Consider the following 22,402-nt stretch of genomic DNA (forward strand, 5'->3'; position numbering starts at 1 on the left):
TTTTAAATCCTAATCCCTAGAACCCATAATTGTTACCTTATTTGGAAAAACGGTCTTTGCAGATGTGATTATGTCAAGGCTCTTGAGATGGGGAAATTATCCTGAATTATTCAGGTGGGCCCTAAATACCATCTTATATTCTTGTAAAAGAAAGGCCGAGGGAGATTTCATACAGGAGCTTGTACACATGCACACACACAAAAGGCAATGAGAAGACCACAAAGGAGATTTGAAGATGTTGGCCTTAAAGACTGAAGTGATGAGGTCACAAACCAAGGAATGTTGGCTGAAAGAGGCAAAGTAAAAATTCTTCCTCACCACCTCTGATCTGACCAACACCTTGATTTGTGGCCCAAAGATACTGATTCCAGACTTCTGGACTCCACTTCTGGACTCTGGAACTGTGAGAAAATTATTTCTATCAGCTAGAGCCAACCAATTGGCTCTATTGTGTTTATCTGTTACAGCAGCCATTGGAAACTGACATAGGCCACAATAAAAAGAATATCTAAACTGTTGAACATAACTTAAATGTTCTGGTTTTTAAGAACTTTAAAAGAGCATTATTCATCTTATGGAATGTAACAGTGATATGAAGTTACTTACAGTATGGAAGGATGTCATAAAGGACAGAAATAAACTAATATCTGTTCCTTTAGAAGGCAGAGGAATAGTAAGTGAATGATTTACAAATTATTTTTTTTTAAATTTTTTTAATTTTTATTTATTTGTGATAGTCACAGAGAGAGAAAGAGAATGAGGCAGAGACACAGGCAGAGGGAGAAGCAGGCTCCATGCACCGGGAGCCCGACGTGGGATTCGATCCCAGGTCTCCAGGATCGCGCCCTGGGCCAAAGGCAGGCGCCAAACCGCTGCGCCACCTAGGGATCCCCGATTTACAAATTAGAAGGGATTATTTCCTGAGAGTGGGATGATCAACTGTGTAACATGCTAACTGAAGGAAGAATTGTAAGTCTCTTTTTTTATTTAGTCTCTTTATTACAGGACTAATTTCTGGTGTTACAATTATCTGTCTAGTTTTCCTCTGATATCCCACTGCAGTTGTGAAATTCACAATGGTCCCAGAATTCAAATAAACTAGATTTTCTTCAAGGACTAAGCATAATGCAGAGACATGGAATGGGATGAGTATGGTTGTAAGATTTTCCAAATCAATCATGGATCTTTAACTCAAAAACACTTAGAATAATTCAGTCAAAATCCCTCCAACATTAACAGTGATTATTTATTCTATAAACATTCCTATCAATCCACAAAGTTGTTTTTAGTCATCCATATAAATTGAAAAAAAACTGTTGAATATCTGTTATTTCTATATTAGGAGTTTAATCTGTAAGGTAGTATTACCAATTGAAACAACCAATATTTACTTAATCGTATTAGATAAGAATTTTTGTATAATAACAAATTCAGGGGACATGAGACCTCTAGTTTACTTATGGAAATTATAAAAATTACAGATACACTTACTTGCCCCAAGCTCTAGCAGATTTTACATCTATTTGACTCCTCTAAAACAGCAACTAGACTATGCCATCATAGAATAGCAAGCAGAGGTCAAGATGTCCACCCCAACCCATTTCTCTTTCCCCATGAAAATAAAAATTGGGTTCAGCAAACAGAACCTGTTTTACTTGAGCAAGCTGATGTAGCCATAATTAACAATGACACAAAAGACTTAGGAGCTCATGGTGGAAGGGATGCATTTTCGGGTTGCCTGTAAAACTTTTTCAACACATAGTCATCAAAAAGATTTCACATGGGACACCTAGGTGGCTCAGTGGTTGAGCATCTGCCTTTGGCTCAGGTCGTGATCCCCGGGCCTGGGATTGAGTCCCACATCAGACTCTCTGCAGGGAGCCTGCTTCTCTCCTCTGCCTATGTCTCTGCCTCTCTCTGTGTGTCTCTCATGAATAGATAAATAAAATCTTTTTTTAAAAAAAAGATTTCAGTTTTTTCTACTTTATGTGTACTGTTTTAGACAATTTGAGCCAGATAATTTGTTTTGGTGGCAGTCCTATGGATTGTAAGATACTCAGCAGCATCCCTGGTCTTTACACCTTACCTGATCCTCCCATCAAAAATGTCTCCAGATATTGTCAAATACCCCCAAGGAACAAAATTACCTTCAACTGAAAACAACTGTTGTAGAGCAAGCATAAACACTAATGAATATAACTAATTGGCTGAAATGAAATAGGAAACAAAGAATGGAACTACTATGCCTCTTTTACATTGGTCTTGCTTTAAAAGAAACCATAAAGCGATAATGCAGGCCAACAAGGAACAGTAAAGATAAATTTCTTTAAGAGAACAATTGAGAGTTTATTTTTAATCAGACAATTTTGTACCTGATCTTGAGTCCAAAGCACAGCTTGTTCATGTTTGATATCTCTTCAATACTTCTTAATTCGGATTTCTGGGAATGAGGATTTTAAAGCCAATCCTTGATTTACATGGATTATGCTGACATTCAGGGCAGGTGTGCATCTATTCATATATGTATCTAGAGCATATGGAGGTGATGTTCCTGCATCAGACATTAGCAGTTTCATTAATTTAAGTGGCCAGCAGGCATATTTTTAATTCTCTCAGATATTTTTAATTCTCTCAGTGATTTAGAAGTGGAAGTAAGGAGAAAAGGGCTTAGGAGAAGGTCAACTGAGATTCTTTTTCCTTGTTTCACCCCAAAACGGGATTTTTGATCTTTCTACAGCAAATAAAAATAAAACTAAGGCACATGGGTGATAGGGCTTCCAATAGTGATAATCTATCATGAACTTTAAGAGAAATAGAAACTTGTGAAACAGATTTTCAACTCTTTGTTTTTTAAAGATTTATTTCTTTATCAGAGAGAGAACAAGCAAGTGAGCACAGGGGAAAGGGCAGAGGGAGAAGGAGATAAATTCTCAAGCAGACTCCCCTCTGAGTATGGAGCCCAATGCAGGGCTCAATCTCACAACCCAGAGATCATGACCTGAGCCAAAATCAAAAGTTGACACTTAAGCAACTAAGCCACCCAGGAATCCCCAGCTTTTTATTTTCAAAATAATAAAATAAATGTATAAGCACCAAAATATTTTAAATCTACCAACAAAGTGAATTTTTGTGAATGTTTATGGAAATACCATCTGAGCTACCAGTTTCAACTTCCACTGTGATTTCTGTTCAAATCATGTAAATATGTGATATTTTTAATAATACCAGAGGTTATATGATACTCTCTAGACTTTTATTTATTAGGGTCAACAAATTAAAAATCTGACCTCAGATCTAAATAATCCTCACAACCCCAAAAGATAGTCCATTACAGTCATTACCAAGTGAGGGCAAAGCTTAAATCTGGCTTTCATTTCTAATACCCTCAGCCAGCCATTCATTTCTGCTCATTCTGCAAAGATAATGCATGTATAAACAAATATGGGCAAGTGTTTATTGTTGTTATTTTTAATCAGACATCATTTGTGAGAGTATATGGGCAAAGTTGTTGTAACGCTCCCATTCCTGGCATCACAACCACTCCCTCCCAAGGCAGAGGACACAAGCCCTGCCCTAGCTCTTGTACCAGCAAGTCAAGGACTTCTGCTGAGGATCACTTTCACAGTCATGAAAAAATTAGTATAAGAAGCTCTGTAGACTGAAAGTGGATGGGGCCAGTTCTGTTGCCAGAGATATGTATTCCTGCCCCTCCTTCTGATTAAGTGTTTTGCTCTTTTGACTGAGGGAGTTTCAGCTGGTGAGGAAAGCTACCCTTGAACTGTCATCTCTTAAGAGGAAACTGACAGTGCTAATAGTTCAAGCACAGGTTGATTGATGAGACTGTCCCAGCCTGAGAGGCTAGCAATCTTTGTCAGTGTAAGGATCAGGTAAGCAGTTTCACCTGCCAAAATTCTGGTCTCTCTCTACCTTATCCTGCCTACCCTAAAATAGAGGGAAGCAGTTCTGTTACTGAAAATAGAAGTTTCATGTGATTTGAGCTTTGTTGACTTTACAAATCCAACGGCTTTGGGTTGCAGGTTCGAGAGTACTCTACTAGTTCTTTGTAGTGAACAAGATAGCATAAGAGAACACAGAATAAATGCAGATTTTATGAGGCCTGAAGTTTCTATAGTTTGGGAAGGCTCTCTTTAAGAAAAAGAACATGTAGTTATAAATATAAAAATTGGGTACAAAAGTGAATCACTATTCAGAATATTTTAAAAAATCACAAAAAATTACAATTTTAAAAGACTGAGAAAAACCACAAACATCACAAAATCCAGAAACATAGCAGAGGGTTTTTTTTTTATTAATTAGCTATAGGATACATTTCTTAAATTTTATGACTGTATATCATCTCTTCATAATACAATAAATAATTTTATATAGAATAAAAAGATAATAGTCTTTTACATAAAATTGCAAACAGGAATAAAATTTCTTCTTATTTATCATTTTCTTTCAACTTTATAATTCATTAAAGTCAATATAAAATTTTAGGAGGGATGTCCAATGTTCTTTCATATGAGAGTTGTAAGGCTGGGCATTCCAGCAATAAGCTTCTTTTTTGTATATTTCCAACCTTATTTTTTCTTCCACAATCATATCTTTAGTCCTTTGATCCTGTACTTTGCTGTCACAATGCCGTTGATTTGTTATGGAGAGTAACATTCCTAGAAACAATTCCACACCAGGACAGCTAGCAATAGCTTAATTATGCACAAGTGACTGAAAATAACATAAATACATCCCATTAAACCTGAACTAAATCCATTTCTACTAAACATATCTGCCTGCTCTCCAACACCACTGAACACAAAAGTATGAAAGAATAAAAGCCAGGTTGTAAAGAGACAGTTGATTTAACTAATTGTGATTAAAATACCTCACTTGTGTAAAACTTTGAAAAAAATACATGACTATCTGAACACATTGCAAGTGAAGGGCCTGAGGCTTAGCTTCATTTAACAAACCATAAAATTGCCTTGTGGGGAACTGTGAAGGTTGTACCCTCTGTCCACACATTCCTATCCCTCTCTTATTTTCCCCCAGATACTTCACAACTCTTCGTACTTCAAAGTGACTGGCAAAAAACTTAGGTATGTAGTTTTCATTAGGAAATTTTCTAATACTAGAATGACTATGTTAATTGTAAAAAAGAAGGTGTCATGAGGATTTAAAAACAAAGGATCTCAGGAACAGGGTAAAGACATAGAGATGGTGTAGTTGAAGAAATACATACACGAAGACAATTTCATTTGGTACACCTTCATTAAACTACAAATATGATGTACCTGTTGGTCCAAGTACTGTACTTCGTGTAAGAGACAAAAATAGAACTACAATCTGGACCTTACCTTCTGAGGGGTCCTCATTTTAAAAATAACATGTGTAATCAAATTCACATTGTGAAATTTGTCTCTATAAAAAATGTATAAAATCACCATAAAAACTATGAGAAAAGATAGGTAATATTTAATTCATCTCTTTTAGAGGATCAATAATTAAATCATATAATGGAAGAAATCACAAAGGAAAACCTGTAGATATTATATTGAAACACTGTTCTACTTACAAACTATTATCTACCAAGTTAAAAGGTAAAGGATAAGTTGGAAAAAGGGTCCAACATTTATTGCAAATGGAGGGTAAATATAATTTCTCTATAAAGAGTTATTTAAATTAGTTGAAAAAGATCAACCCAATAGAAAAATAAGAGACATAATAGGCAATATAAGAAAAAAATATAGCCAAAACAAATATTTGAATATATATTTAAACAAATAGTAATCAAAGAAATAGAAATTAAATCGATACTATTTTTTCACTTATAAAATTACAAATATTCTTTGTTTTAAAGACAAAATTAACCCTGATGAGGATATATTGAGGTGACAACTCTAATATATTATTAATAGGAGTGTCAATTAGTATAAATATTGTAGCAGAATGAATAATGGTCCCCAAAGATGATGAGGTAAAAAAATGAACAAAGACTTCTACTAAAGGTAGAAATAAGTATCCTAAGAATTAATCAAAGATGTTTTTTTAAAAACTGGAGAAATGCTGTTCATAACAGCATTACTTCCAATGGTAGAGAAAATAGTAGAGAAAAACTACATGCCCAGTAACAGGGTATAATACAGTAAATTATTATGTATGGATATAAACAAATATTTTGCAATCGTGGATTTTTTTGAGGATTATTCAATATTAAAACTATGCCAAAGGTATAATATGAAAATATTTTAAAGTAGGTCATAAGAATATGTATGTATGAAAAATTTTACAGTTCAGGTTCATCACAGCAGGCCTATCATAAGGGAAAAGGTGGGAAAAATATGAATGTGCAACAATAAATAAATTATAGCCCACCACATGATAGGATATTATGGAGCTATACCAGGGACTGTAAGTTACTTGCCTAATTTTTATTTCTTAATATCATAACTCTATTCTATTTGAAACTACTTACTAGATAAAATTCTGCATTTACCATTTTATAGCCAGGTGATAATGACACGACAGCCTAGCCACTGAGATAAAAGCAAAATTTGTTAAGAACTTCTGAGAATATTCCCTTTAGGGTCAAATAACTGGTAGGTTTTCTTTTTCCCATTCTTCCATTTATGCTTCTAAAAAGGACATTGTGGCTAGAGTTCTGGCAGCCATCTCAGACTCTGTGACAAACTTGAGGATGGAAACTACATGCTAAGTCTAGTAGAACAGAAATATAAAAACATCCTGGGTCCCTAATGACCACAGAAATGCCAAACAAGCACTAGATGGATTTTTTCTGGTCTTCTTTAATATAAGAGAGATATAAACCTCTCTAGTGTTTAAGCCACTGGTGTTTGCTGTTACAAGCATCCAAACTTAACTAACACACTAATTTTTTTTTTAATTTTTATTTATTTATGATAGTCACACAGAGAGAGACAGAGAGGCAGAGACACAGGCAGAGGGAGAAGCAGGCAGGCTCCATGCACCGGGAGCCCGATGTGGGACCCGATCCCGGCTCTCCAGGATCGCGCCCTGGGCCAAAGGCAGGCGCTAAACCGCTGCGCCACCCAGGGATCCCAACTAACACACTAATTATTTTTAAATTGTGTTTGGCAATTACTGCCAAAATGGGTAATTCAAACAAAAGCTCCCACTGAAAACAAATAGAAAATTTAGACAAATTTTTTTAAAGATTTCTTGAAGCTATGAGACCTAAGGAGACAGTAAAAAATTATAAGTCAAAGATTTAAGAGAAAAGGTCCCAGAGAGGTGTGTCTGACATTTGGGGCCACTTTAATTATAAGAGTGTTTTGTAGATTCTAGAGAGATAGCACATGCTGGGGAGAGGGACAGATAGAGAAGGAGAAGTAGACTCCCCACTGATCAGGGAGCCCAATGTGGGGCTCAATCTCAGAACTCTGAGATTATGAACTGAACCGAAGACAGACACTTAGCCAACTGAGTCACCCAGGTGCCCTCAGTAGATAAACTTAAGAAGAGCTTAAATTGCAGGTGAAGAGAGGATTAGGGAATTCAAATACAGTTTAGTGGAAGGAAAGGGTTCAGAATAAAGCACTATAATAAGCATCTAAGGAGATTAAGGTCTAATGTACCTTCAGGACTTCTAAAAGAAGAGAAAAAAAAGAGCTGAGAGCATTCCAAAAATGATGAAAATGCCATAGTTTAAGTTCATAATTTTTCTCATATTATCTTGACTGGAGCATGCTGAACTTCTTAAATCTCTGGAGTGCTATCTTTTATCTGTTTTGGAAAATTCTTGCCAATTGTATCTTCAAATATTGCTTAAATCTCATTCTTTTATTTTTTTGAGACTCTCCTTCTATGTTTGATTGTGTCCTCCAAGTCTCCTAACTCTTTTTATTCATTCAATTTCTATTGACTTGCTTTTGAATCCACTAATTGTATCTAGCATGTACAATCTAATACTAAGCCATTCCCGTGAAATCTTAATTTCAGATATTGTTTTTGTTTTCAGATCCATAGTATCTGCTTGGAAAAATTTTTTTAATTATATTTCTCTCTCAAAATTCTCCATCTCTCTATCAAATTTGTCCATTTTTTTTGTATTTTTCATACAAATTGTAATAGTCATCTCAAAGTCCTTGTCTACTAATTCCAATATCTAGGTCATCTGGGGGTCTGAGACATGTATTTCTCTTTGATTATGGGCCACATTTTCCTCCTTCATGTGCTGCATAATTGTTTTGTGTATGCCGAAAAGGACAATAGAAACTGGAGTCAATATTATTTTCCCTCAGAGAGCGCATGCCTTTTATTTGTCATGCAGACAAGGAGTGTGACTGGCTCTTTTGAACTAATTAGGAATTGAGCTGGATAAACATTATGTTGCCACTTTAATTAGACTAAGTCACAAAGGTGTGAGCTGTTCTGTGTTTATTATAAACTTTAACAGCTCACAGAACTTTGGCTTCTAAGTATTGAAAATAGAAATAGTTTTTATTGAGTATTTCAGCCCAGTGTCCCTCCCCCGCCCTGCAGAACCCTAGACAAGAGTCTTGTGAAGAAATACAGTGGGGGAAAATAGCTATGCATTTAGGACTTATCTAGTTTCCAAGTGGCTATACCATCACTCCATTAAAAGTTCCTCTGATTTATCTTTCCCTCGGCAATTTCTGCCTGTCTGTATAGGAACCTCAACCTATGACTGGACTTGGTAAAAGTTCCCAAAGGAACATGGATGCCAAACTTTGTCCACGTTGAAGGTATCTTCAATCTCTGAAATTAATTCCTCTAGATCTCTACACAATTTTCTGATGACTTTGTAGACATAGATACAGAGATAGGGATAGAAGTAATAGGTATAAATAGTTTTTAAATCCATCCAGGTTTTTCTAGTTGTTACAGAAAAAATAATGTTCTGCCTCTATATCTTAAAGGAGTGTAGAAGTTCCTATAATTATAAAATAATCTAATTCAATTAAATTTTTTTTGATTCAGAAAACTCCATGCCTACATGACTTAGTAGATAAATTATACCAAATATTTAAGGAAGCACTAATACTGATCTTAAATAAATCTTCAAGAGAACAGAAAAATAGAAATACTCTCCAACTCATTTTTTTAAGCTGCACCACCTTGATATCAGACTTATAAGAAAAATTATAGCCAAATATCTCTCATGATTATAACTGCAAAAGCAAAAAAACAAAAATTGTAAAATTTAACTCTAATCTCAATTTGTTTGCAAACACCAAAATAATACATCACAACTAGTTGAGTTTACTTCAGTAATGTGAGGCTTATTATTTGAAAATGCCATGTAACTTCCCACGTTAACAGAGAAAGAAGTAAAATCATATTGAATATCTCCATATATGCAGAGAAAATAGTTAATAAAACTCAACAATTCATAATAGATGTTCAACGCAAACCAGGAGTAGAAGAAAACTTCTTTAATCTGATGAAAGTTATTTCAACAAAATTACAGCAAATGCCCTACAAAATAGTGATTGATATCTTGAAAGCTCTCCCTCTACTATCAGTAACAAAACAAGGATTCTCATTATTACCAATTTAATAAACATATATGAGTAGTAGCAAAGAAGAAATAAAAGCTGATAATATCTTATACATAGAAAAGTGAAAAGATTTGGTACAAAGTCAGTATATAAAATCAATAGTATTTTTTAAACATCAATGAACAGAAAATGAAAATTTAAACCATATCATGTATAACAACATCCAAATATATTACATATTGAGAAACTAAAGAAAAATGTAAGGAGTCCCACACAGAAAAATATAAAATATTATGAAAAGAAATAAGCAATATTCAAATAAGAGGAAAGCAAATATTTTCTGTAAAGGGTCAGATAATAAATATTTTCCCCTTTGCAGGCTAGATAGTTTCTGCCACAACCACCCAACTCTGCACTGCAATGCCAATGGAGAAATAGACAATATATAAACAAATGGGTGTGGCTGTCCTCCAGCAAAACTTTATTTTCAAAAACAGGCAGAGGATCATAATTAGCCAATGGGCTGTCATTTGCCAGCCCCTGGTTTAAATAATCAGAGGAATAAAATATATTAAGATATAATGAAGACATAAATAAACATATCTGTTCTCCCCAAATTGACCTTTCCATTCAAATTTCTTGCAGTCAAAAATCAGGAAGTGGGTTTTGGTTGCTGTTTGGTAGACATTGACAAGCTAATTATAAAATGAAGTAAATGTACAAAGGGCAAAATTTGTCAAACTTGAAGAACAAGAATTAAAGGACTTTGGGATGCCTGAGTGGCTCATCAGTTGAGCGTCTGCCTTCATGTTCAGGGTGTGACCCCAGAGTCCCAGGATCAAGTCCCACATCAGGCTCCCTGTTTGGAGCCTGCTTCTCCCTCTGCCTGTGTGTCTGCCTCCCTCCCTTTCTCTCTCTGTCTCTGTCTCTCTCTCTCTCTCTCTCTCTGTGTCTCTCATGAATAAATATATAAAATCTTAAAAAAAAAAAGAATCAAAGGACTTTAACAGATGCTGAGGCTTATTTTAAAGCTTCAGTAATTAAGAGAGCATGTTATTGCCAACAGAACGGATGCTTTGATCAGCAGAACATAACAAACAGTCCATTAATACCCTTACATACCCAACAGGTTCATGACAAAGGTCGTACTCTAAAGCAGCGGAGAAAGAATGGTCCTCCCAAAAAATTATTCTAGGTCATCTAGATAGGTGTATTATAAAAGAAAATATTTCTTATATTATGCAGAGAGATCAACTAAAGGTATATGGTAGAGCTAAATGTGAAAAATAAAACAGTGAAGCCCCTCAGAAGAAACTATGGAAGAATATCCTCAGTACTTTGAGGTAAGCCAAAATGCCTTGATCAGAACACATAAAACACCAATGCTAAAGGAAAAGACATTAAAGTTAAAAACTTTTTGGGCAGCCCTGGTGGCTCAGTGGTTGAGCGCCGCCTATAGCCCAGGGCCTGATCCTGGAGACCCGGGATCGAATCCCATGTCAGGCTCCCTGCATGGAGCCTGCTTCTCCCTCTGCCTGTGTCTCTGCCTCTCTCTCTCTCCTCTCTGTGTATTCTCATGAATAAATAAATAAAATCTTTAAAAAAAAGTTTAAAACTTTTCTATTTATCAAAAGATATTTTAAGAGAGCAAAAAGGTAAGGCACTGATTGGGAGATTATTTATAGAGACTTGGCACACGAAAGAAGGCATCAAATGAAAAGACATTCAACATTATGACACTTTAGGAAAATGTAAACCAAAACCACAAGAACATATCAATACACACCACGTTGGAATGGCTAAAATAAAACTGGTAATCCTAAGTGTTGGTGAGAATATGGGACATCCAAAATTCTCAGAGAGCTGGTTCTACTAAGTAGAACCCCTGTGGAAACATACATTCTATGCTAATGTAGAATATATATAAATATATATATATTCAATTAACAATTCCATTTCAGATGTATTTCAAAGAGAAATACATGTATGCACACATAAGAATATTCATTGCAGTACTACTCATGATAACCTCACACTGGAAACCACCCAGATGTTAATCAATAGTAGAGTGAATATTTTGTGGTACAGTTATTCAATGGAATATTACACAATAATAAAGATGAATAAACTACTGTCCCACATACAAGGTAGATAGAGCTCACCAACATAATATAGGAAATAATTTGCTAGACACAAAAAGAATGTATATTACTTCACTTAAATAGATGTTTAAAAGACAAGTAAAATGAACCATTATATTAGTCACAATAGAAATGTTTGGAGAAAGGGAGAAAGTAGTCATAGAGAAAGCATATGAGGATTATCTGTGTATTTGCCATACCTAGTTTTTTGACAGGGGTGATAATTACATAGATACATTCTTTTTATTATTATTTCAGTTATATACATTCATATTATACTAAAATTTTTGCTTATTCAGGTAAGTGAATAATGATTGTGTTTCTCTAATGCATGAAACAATGACCAGAAGGATAAGTAGCAATATAAAATTCTCATTTCTAGATGGAGGTTATGAGTATTTATTTTAATTTTTTTTTGCATCATTATACTACTCATTTTCTTCTTTTTAAAAATAATAGGATCCTACATTCTTCTACACTAAGAAAAAAATCAGTATGATTTTTTAAATTAAGAAACAACTACTTCAAGTTTGTCAGGATTGAGTGTCTGAGAGAATGTTAAAGTCATTAATCAGTATGGATAATAATAAAGGGAAAAGGGCAGGTTTTGACAAAAAGCAAATCCTGCAAATAGCTTAGTTTTGTGGAGGGTGAAGTAGCAAAATGGAGGAGTCAATCACAGACAAAAATTCAGTCAAGGCTGAAGATATAGATTTTAGGTCTTGCCAACAAAGATGTGACAATTCACTGTGAGAATGGGGAAATTTTTTTAAGATTTTATTTATTTATAAGAGACACAGAGAGAGAAGCAGAGACCTAGGCAGAGGGAGAAGAAGTCTCCCTGTGGGGAAGCCCAATGCGGGACTCGATCCCAGGACCCCAGGATCACGACCTGACCCAAAGGCAGATGCGCAACTATTGAGCCACCCAGGGGCCCTGAGAATGGGGAATTTTTTAAAGGGAAATGTACATTGTAAATCTGTGTGCCAATTTTTATCAAATATCAAAAGTTTTTTATTATGAATGGATTATCTACTCAAAAGTCTTTACTCTGGAGTATCTCCACTTTAATGTTTTTATTTACTCCTGGGGTGAATATTGCATTATCTAGCACATTACCTTATACATGGTAGGTTTTAAATAAAGACTTGATTAATGAAATAAGTGATAATGCTGATAATGCAATAAAAAGAGAAAGTTTAAAGAAAGTAAACACACAGATGTCAGAATCGGGACTGAGAAGATCTCAGTAGGCTAGAACAATGTAAGCAAATTTCCAAGATAAAACAATAGAAATAAATGTGAAGTCCCAAATACAGTTTTAAAAAAAACTAACCTCACAGGTATAGGATGAGAAAGAAAATCTTATGACATAGACCTTTATGTGCAAAGACTTCAGGTTTGAAATGATGCAGAGTCCAAGATAAATTCATGAGGTGTACAAGGCTACAAAAACCTAGGTCAGTTTTAGGCTATATCAATAAATGTAGTGTCCCAAACAAGAAAGTTAATAGTCCCATCAGACATTTTGCTGGCCAGAACAAACTGGAATGTTGCACTCGGTTCTGGCTGCATGTCCAGAGGAAGGTAGCCAAAACGGTGAGGTATCTGGAAACCTGATTTAAGGACGGTTGATTTTTGGAAAAAAAAGAAGCATAAAAGGGGACAAGGCAACTCTCTTTGAGTACTTAAAAATCTGTCATGCATAAGTGGGATTTGATTCTCTGTGAAACTTTATAGACCAAATAAAGAGTAAGTGCTGAATGCTCCAGCTTAATATAAGGAAAGAGATTATAAGGTAGACATGTCCAAAACCAGAATGGGTTATTCATGAGATTGATCTGTCACTGAAACTTTTTTTTTATTATGTTGAGACATTTCATAAAGTGGTACATTAAATAAATTTCGATAGTTTAAACAATAATAATATTTGAAAACCCATGTATTTAGCACCAAGATTAGAGAAAAAATATCAGCAATATTTAGAAGCCCCTGTGGGATAGAAATATCTTGAATTCATATTTACCATATCTCTGTTTTTCTTAGTTTTACCACCTATGTAGGTTTCCTTAAATAATATATTATTAGTATTAAACTTTGTAGGAAATAATAATGCTGAGGAATTTACCTCAGGGTTTTTTTCCCCTTAACTTAAAGTTTTGAATCCATGCTGCTGCTGATTCATAGTGATGGTTTGTTTTTGCTACTGGATAGTACTCCATTTGTAGGAATATCTCACAATGTATTAATCTACTGATATGCATTTCAGTTGTTCCCAGCTGCTCTTAGACAAGACCCTACTGGAACGTGTTTATTTTGTATATGTTTCCTGGTGCACAATAAAGAGTTTCTTTGGATTACAGAGCAAGGAACAAACACACAAGTTCAAAGTTCAGCTTCACTTGGTAACCCCAGATAGTTTCTTTTTTTTTTTTATTTTTTTTTTATTTTTTATTTTTTTCCCAGATAGTTTCAAAGCAGTTGTGCCAATTGACCATCCTGCAGTATCTGATGAGTCTCCATTGTTTCAAGTTATCACTGGTCCCTTGGTATTTTCAGACTTTTAAAGTGGCCCATCTGGTGTGTGAAATGTATAATTGTGATTTTAATCTGTTATTCCCTTAATACAAATGAGGTAGAGCAGCTCTCATATGTTTACGAAGCATTTGTGTTTCATAGTCGGTGTAAGCCTCTTTACACTTTTTGGTTTGCTTGTTGGTTGGTTTCCTATTTCTCTACTGAGTTCTTATCTTTCTTTCTGATACTTAGCTACTAATCCCTTTTTGGTTGTTTGTTTAATCTTCTCCTAGAATGCGTCTTGCTGCTTTGCATTTGTTATGGAATTTTTAAATATTAATTTAACATTTAAATGTTAATTAGTACCATTTTACAGTCTTTTCCTTTATGGTTTACCTTTATTTAATTTTTAAAGAATTCTCTCTCTGCCCTGAATTAATAATATATTTTTCATTATGGAAGCCTAAAGTATGGCTTTTTTGGCTTTGCCACTTAAAAGTCTTTATTCAATCTAGAATTGATAGTTGATTATGGTATATGGTAGGGATTCAAATAATTATTTTTATATGATAACCACTGATATAAAAGGTCACTATTTGCCATGTTCCATTTGCCAATGAGTCTTTCCCTGCATATATATCACATATGTGGCAGGGGAAAATATACACATACATACACATATACACACACATGCTGGCTTTCCTCATGGGGAGCATGGGGCCTTAGTTTCTTGGACATCTGCTCTACAATACCTATTTTAAAACTAGCTTATCCAATACCATAAAAATAGAACAATACAATACAAGAAATCTTACTGAGGTTTTGTAGAGAATTCCTTTTAACCTATAAATCAACGTGGAGATATCTGACAGTTTATACCATTGAGTCTTCCTATTCGAGAACATTATTTAGGTTGGTTTATTTGCTTTACTGTTTTCCAATAACTTAAAAAAATTGTATCATAGAAATTTTAAACACCTTTTGTTAGATTTATTCACTTCCACACGTTTTGTTGTTAGGTTTCATAGAACATTTGTATCAAACACCTCTTGTGCATCATTTCATGACCCCATGACAATGTAATCTCTAATCAAAGTTGGCAGCTTAATTACATGCAACCTTATACATAGTACAGTACCTTTGTTGATATTTCACATGGGCTAACATCTGCCCTGAGTCTTTCTGACATACAGTGGAAGATACTCATGGAAACTCATCGCACTCATCTGTACGCAATTTGAAAGTGCAAGGGACTTAGCCCTCATTGGCTCATCCTTGAGCACTGGTTGACAGGAGCATATGGATAAATGCTTCCCCCTTTCACACCAAAGGAGGCCATTTCTGAGATGTGTTGCATAAGATCTTCAGAAGTTCTTGTGGCCAGATCACTAACACAGACTTATCTTGGCTTTCTTTTCTTTCTTATTTATTCTCCCGTCTCTCACAACTGCTACATGGCATCACATTTTCCACTTCTCTAATTGCACAAAAACCTTTGTTTCAGACTCTACTTCTAAAGAAACCTAGGCTTAGACAGTAATTTCAAATTACATTATCTAGTTACCGATGTACAGGGAAGCAATTGACTTTCACAACAATAACAATTCTACCAATTCTACCATTGGAGTTTCACATGATAAGTACTTCATGTACATTACCCACATTAATTCTCATGGACTCTATTATGCAGTTATGTTATCATATCCAACAATAAACTTTAGTATATGACTTTTGTATCTAACAATGTTGCTAAATTCATATTAACAATAAAATTCCCATAGAATTCTTATAATTTTCCATCTAAACAATTTTTTACTTCATTCTGAAATAAAAAGGGATGCTTTCAACATTTCATGGTTAAAAATTATGCTTACTACGGGATTTTTGAAGATCCTTAGATTAGATTACGGAAAGTTTCTCTTATCAGTTTGCAAGGAGTTTTTATTTAAAATGGATAGTCAGCCCACCAAATGTTTTTCTTTTAACCTATTTAGTACCTTGACATTTGGTTTTCACTACTCTGTTAATGTGATAATTTATTTAATTGATCTTAGACTATCATTGAGATAAACCTATCTTAGTCATGATTATCTCTTTTACATACATCACTTGATTTTGTTATTATTATTGTGTCCATGCTTAATAATAAAATTGACCTCGTATTTTTTAATAGTCTTGCCTGATATTCCATATCAAGGTAATATTAGCCTTATTAGATACATTGGGGAGTAATCTTTTTTGTCTTCTTCAAGAGTTTGTGTGAGTTTAGAATTATCTTATCATTGACAAGTTAGTATAACTTGGCCATAAAGCCATCTGAGCATGGTGCTTTCTTTATGGAAATGTTTTTAAACTCTAATTCAACTTCCTTAATGATTATAAATTAGTCATATATTTCTTCTTGGGTCAGTTTCAAAAACTGTATTTTTCTACAATTTATTGACTTTACCTAGGTTTCCAGATATTTTGGCATAGGTTATTTATTATTTGCATAACATCTGTCCCTTTTTTCTTTTTTTTAAGATTTATTTATTCATGAGAGAGAGAGAAAGAGAGAGAGAGAGAGAGAGAGGCAGAGACACAGGCAGAGGGAGAAGCAGGCTCCATGCAGGGAGCCCAACGTGGGACTCCATCCAGGGTCTCCAGGATCACGCCCTGGGCTGAAGATGGTGCTAAACCACTGAGCCACCCAAGCTGCCCCCCTTTTTCATTTCTAATATTGCTTATTTGTGATTTCCACCAAATTTTTCTTGATTAATCTCATCAGTGTTTGATTTATTAGTATTTTTCAAAGAACTAACTACTAGTTTTACAGATTTTCATTGTATTTCCTCATTTTCTATTTTATTACTTTCTGTTCTTATTTTCTTCCTTCTACTTTTTAAGGATTATTTTGCTATTCTAACTTTTTTAAGTTCAATGCTTAAGATACTTGACTTACTAACTTTGAGCCCTTCTTTCAAACTAATAATTGCTTTCTAATACCACCTCAAATACATAACAGGGTTTGAGAGTAGGAATTTCATTATTATTAAATTCTAATTATATTCCAAATTTATGATTTGTTCTTTGACCCATGAGTATATTTAATAATATGTATTTTAAATTTCAATATTTTTTTCTATTTTGGGGGAATTACTGACCTCTGACTTAATAACATTGCAATTAGATGATGTGGTATTTATGTTATCAACCTTTGAAATTAACTGTGGTTAACTTTATGACAATAGCACATGATCAGTTTTCATAAATGTTTTATATGTGCTTAAAAAGAGTGATTGTTATCTAATTGTTGGATGCAATGCTCCATATAGGTGAATTAGACCAATTTTGTTGATTTTGCAGTTCAAATCTTCTATACACATAGATATAAAATTATTTTAGTTGGCCTGTGCTATCAAAGACTCAGAGATATAGTGCCAATGCTGATGGTTTTGTGTGCATTTCTCCCTGCAATTCTCAGTTTTCAAATCAAATTTTTGAAGTAACTGTGTACATAAAATTTGAGAATGTTTTAACTTCTTTCTAAACTTATCCTTTCATCATTTTTTGTATTTCTCAAAATCACAAGTAATTATTTTGCTTCGTGTTTCCTTGGGATGACACTGATATTGATATTGATATTGATATGGCAACTTCTTTTGGTTAGTATTCAACTTGAAGTCTAGAGGAGTTGAATGACAGGTTCAAGTTGACACAAATAATTCACAGAAGTAGAACTAAGACCCACACTTCCTGACTTTCAGTCCAGTACTCTTGCTAAGTGTCCCAACAAAATGAACATGATGTGGTACAGAGAGCAGAAGAGAGTCAGAAGAGAATGAATGATATGTGCCAAGGAGCAATGGGAATAGCAGGCAAAGCTATAGAAAAACAATGGGGAACAACTAAAGCTGGCACAAAGTTTGAATTTTATGACAGGTGTTATGACAAAATAGGATTTAAAGATACCTGTAATTTTAGCAATATTCAGGAGAAAGAGAAGGAAATGAGATGGTTTAGGAAGGACCTTGCCCTCTAAATCCCATATAATGTAATAAGAGCTCTAATCAAGGCAGTAGGAATGAAGAGGAAAAGGTAGACTCAAGAGCCACCTGATGGAGAAAATGACACATCAAAATGACTTCGTGGATTTTAGAAACGTAGAAAATCGTAGAGTCAAAGATACTACCTCATTTATGTCTGTTGTACCTTGACAGCTTCATTATTTCTTAGGCTAGAAACCTGAGTTAGAAAACAGTAGTTGGCCTAGAGGAAGAGAGAAAATAATGAGTTTTCTCTCCATGCAATGAACCTGGTATTTCGACAAGTGAAAATATAGAACTAAGAACAGATCCAGATCCAGATCCAGATCTGTAAGGTTTTTTGTTTTCTTTTGTTGCTAATGATGAAGGGGGCTATTTGCATGGAAAAGATAGTTTGTTGTTTGTATTAGGCTCTATATTTCTTAAACATTCCTGTTTTTTAAACACCAAGTATCATTTTTTGCCAAAATTTTTCAATTAAATGTATCTGTAATTTATTACTGCTATCTTTTAAAATGGCTGCATGAATAAACGTCTGGACAACCCAGAGAGCTTTCTTGGACAACCACTATACTCCAGGTTACTCTTGAGCACCACTGTATTAAAAAGTAAGGTTTATTGCTACAGACCTTTAAAATTCCTTGTAGACCTCCCCTTAAAGTACTGACAAGGCTCAACCCTATTTAATTCACAACCATTAAGATCAAAGCTTTACATGGTACATCTGCTTGTGTAATTATCACTAATGCCAGAACACAGCTTTGTGAATTTGGTCACAATGAACTCTGAGGGAATAAGCAGCTGGAAAGGCTCTAAGAGCTTTCTCCCCAGAAGTTTAAAAAACTGTACTCAACCCAGTGAATTTTTTTTTCAGTGAGTTTGGTTTTGTTTTTTGTTTTTCCAACTGGATATAATAAAAATGTCTGAGATTTTGCTACATAATATGATCTTTTTGGAAGGGTCAACACTAATGTTTTAGGCCAGTTAAGCAGGCTTGAGTTCAACTCTGGAAGTGTATAAGTTTCAACAGGATTCTAACAAATCAACCCAAAAGAGCCGGCATTTGTCCATGGATTATTTATGTTGACCTCCTCCACTGGTAGAGTAGGCAAGTCCTAGGGGAATCATTTAGTTGTCTGAGTATCAACTGTAAAATACTTAGAAGCTCTGAAATCACAAATTCAAATCCCCACAAGGCCCACTCAGCCCTCGCTACAAGGTATATTCATGGAGTATAATGCTCTCTGCTAAAGAAGGCTTCAGGACAAAACTTTTATGTTAATACAGAGCACATGGAACTCTGGTTTTAAAGATCCCAAGCCATTTTTGATATCAGGGGAGGCTTGTCTTAGTGCTCTCAGCCAAAATTTCTGGGACTCAGCCAAACTTTTGAAGCCATTGAAAACTTGGCACTATATATATGTAATCTCAGATTAATAATAAAAGACATATTTCCTTATTTAAATATCAAAATGTATTGGATATCTAAAGTAAATAAAATGCTTTGAGAATGTCTCCCTACAACAGAATTCTAAGGCTCTATATTGGCCAAGTTTTCACCTCTGAACTTTATATTAGAACCATGAAGTGTTTCCAAAAATTTCAGCAAATAAAAAGTTCTTTAAAGTTTTTCCTAAAAAGAGATTTTCTTCTGTTCACTGAAAAATCTGCTAGCTGTCCATGTTTATCTTAATGCACCATCTCTTGCTACTCTCATCCCTCTTCCATGTAAGAATGAATGGGAGGGACATGAATGAGACTAACTGTAGTTCTTGTAAAGTCTGTCTGTTTGTCTCTCTCTCTCTCTCTCTGCATTTTCATATGTGATTCCTCCTGTTGCCTAGGTTGATCTATCCTACACTCTCTTTTAGTTAAGTCCTAAGGATCCTTTAGCACCCAGCTGAGCTTTCCCTTCTTCTAGAAATCTCTAGAAACCCTAATTGTCTTTCCTCTCCCTTGACCAGGTTAGGAACCTTCCCCCATCTTCCTCAGTCACTTTTCCTTATTTCTATCATTCATAACACTGTTTATGTCACCCTCCAGGGAGAATTCCTCAAATATAAACTGCCTTATTTGTACCTGTAGTCCCAGCATCTAGTTTAATAGATATTTGTTAATAAGTACATAATGAAGCTCTGATAAATTACTTTTCCACTTATTTAGCAGAAGTACAAAACAAATGTGGATCTTTTAAAGTGGCTAACAGATTGCCTTCATTCATTAATCCATTAGAGATATTTACTGAGAAACTGTTATGCGTCTGACACTTTAGACACAGAAGGCAGAGTGATGAACAAACCAAAAATGTCCCTCTTCTCATAAGTTTGTATTCTAGTGGGGGAGACATACATTCAAGCTAACCAAAGCAAAACAAACAAACAAACAAACAAAACAAGTAAATCCACAATATGGTATCAATCAGTGTTAAGTGCTATGAAGAAAAAGCATTCAGAGCCAGGGATAGAAAGTGAATGTGTGGGGTGGGGTAGGGTGTCATGGGGATGGGGAGCTTGGGGAAGCCCTTTCTGACCTGAACAATGTAAGTGAATAAGAGCTAGCCATGGAAAGAAGAGCATTCCAGTTAGGGGAACAGCAAGTGCAAGGATCCTGAAATGTAAGCACATTTGATGTGCTCTTGTAGAGAACAAGGAGACAGTATGGCTAGAGCAGAGAATGAGGGCAGAGCGGTAGGAGATGGATATAAAGGTGATTATAAAGAGATAGATACAAAGAGCTCAGACCATTCCTCTTAGGCACTTTGCATGGGATGCCTATAATGCAAATGTGAAGGGACCCTTTGAAGGCTTTGATAGGGGACATGATATGGTCTGATATATACCTTAGAGGGAGCACACTGGCTGCTAGGTAGAATCAGAATGTAGGAGCACACAGAAAATTGTAAGAAAATTCTTAGTGTAATCTGAGCAAGTATTGATGGTCACTTTAGCTAAGGTGACCATGGTGGAGGTGGTGGGAATTAGATTTCAGATCAATTTTGAAGGCAAAGAGAATAGAATTTGGAACTTAGTGTTGTGAAGTTATGTTTTAAGTTTATTACAAAGTAAACTAGGATCAGGTTAATCCTATGATTAGCTGTAATACTTACAACACACACATACACAGACACACATGCATAAGTACAACACACATCAGATAGATACAGCTAATGACACAGAATACAGGAAGCCCTTGGTTTGGTCTGATCCAAGGCTTTAGGTACCATTTTCAGATGCTATGAGTAACTTAGGACAACTGCTGAACAATTGCTCCAAATGAGCCACCTCTGGACGCTCTTCCCACCTGATTTTCTACAACCATAGTTTGCCAGGATTCACTCCACACATGCATTGCCCTATGTGAGCCTGTATGTTTGTGTGCCTATGGGAGTTACTTCTACCCCTCCACTCTCACAAAAACCTGGTTTTGTATCAACCAGGGAGGCTGGGCTACCCCGAGCTCCACTTCAGAGATATAATGGAAGGAGGAGAGGCTTGAAATTTAAATCTTGACTCTGAGACTTAACTGTCTGAGTAACCTTGGATTACTTACTTAACCTCTCTAAACCTTAGTTTATTCATTTGTGAAAGGCAGATGTTTAACAAACTTGAGATGCAAAGATATTCTTCCCCATTCTGTCTCCTGCGCTTCTGGTCCTCATTCCAAGTTTTTCCCAGAAAAGTATGGCATCAAGGTAACACTGGTAAAACCATGAATAGGGACCGCGGTGGCATATTCAACATTCACAGCCATGTTCAAGATCAGAATCTGTCTCTGCTTTGAAGACCTTAGTTTGGAACAATTCCCGTCTACAGTGACATCACTGGGACCGCTTGCTGTCTCTGTAACAGAATCCAAAGACAGCTTCCAGTCTCAAGTTTCCATTAAAATCTTTGGTGCTCTTAAGGGTAATAATACTGTCAGCATGGCAATCCACACACACAGAGGAAAATGATGTCTCAGAAAGGAGCCATCAAACTGAGATATTTTCAAGATTTGGCAAGTCAGTCTCTTTATCCTGCCCTTTTGGTCACTGAAGGGCTAAGGCTACTTTAGTTTCATTAATTTTAAAGTAGCCTTTTAGGATAAAGGCTAAAATTGCTCCAGTGGGAGGGAGAGAGAGAGGGAGTAGACAAGAGCCAAGGGTTGAATGTTGAGCAATGTGTCAATACAAACAATGGAAATCATCAGCAGACACTGAGGGCAAATTGCTTTCACA

General features: G+C 35.2%; 1 long non-coding RNA gene across 1 annotated transcript; it reads left to right on the forward strand.

The window, feature by feature from the left end:
* Positions 1-298: 298 nt before the first annotated feature.
* LOC111097228 lies at positions 299-16,729 on the forward strand. The gene is made up of 3 exons (XR_005363633.1): positions 299-673; positions 5,053-5,099; positions 16,685-16,729. It is a non-coding gene; the product is annotated as an uncharacterized LOC111097228 (long non-coding RNA).
* Positions 16,730-22,402: the final 5,673 nt, after the last annotated feature.

This window comes from Canis lupus, chromosome 8 (assembly GCF_011100685.1).
Source record: "Canis lupus familiaris isolate Mischka breed German Shepherd chromosome 8, alternate assembly UU_Cfam_GSD_1.0, whole genome shotgun sequence".
Taxonomy (NCBI): Eukaryota; Metazoa; Chordata; class Mammalia; order Carnivora; family Canidae; genus Canis; species Canis lupus.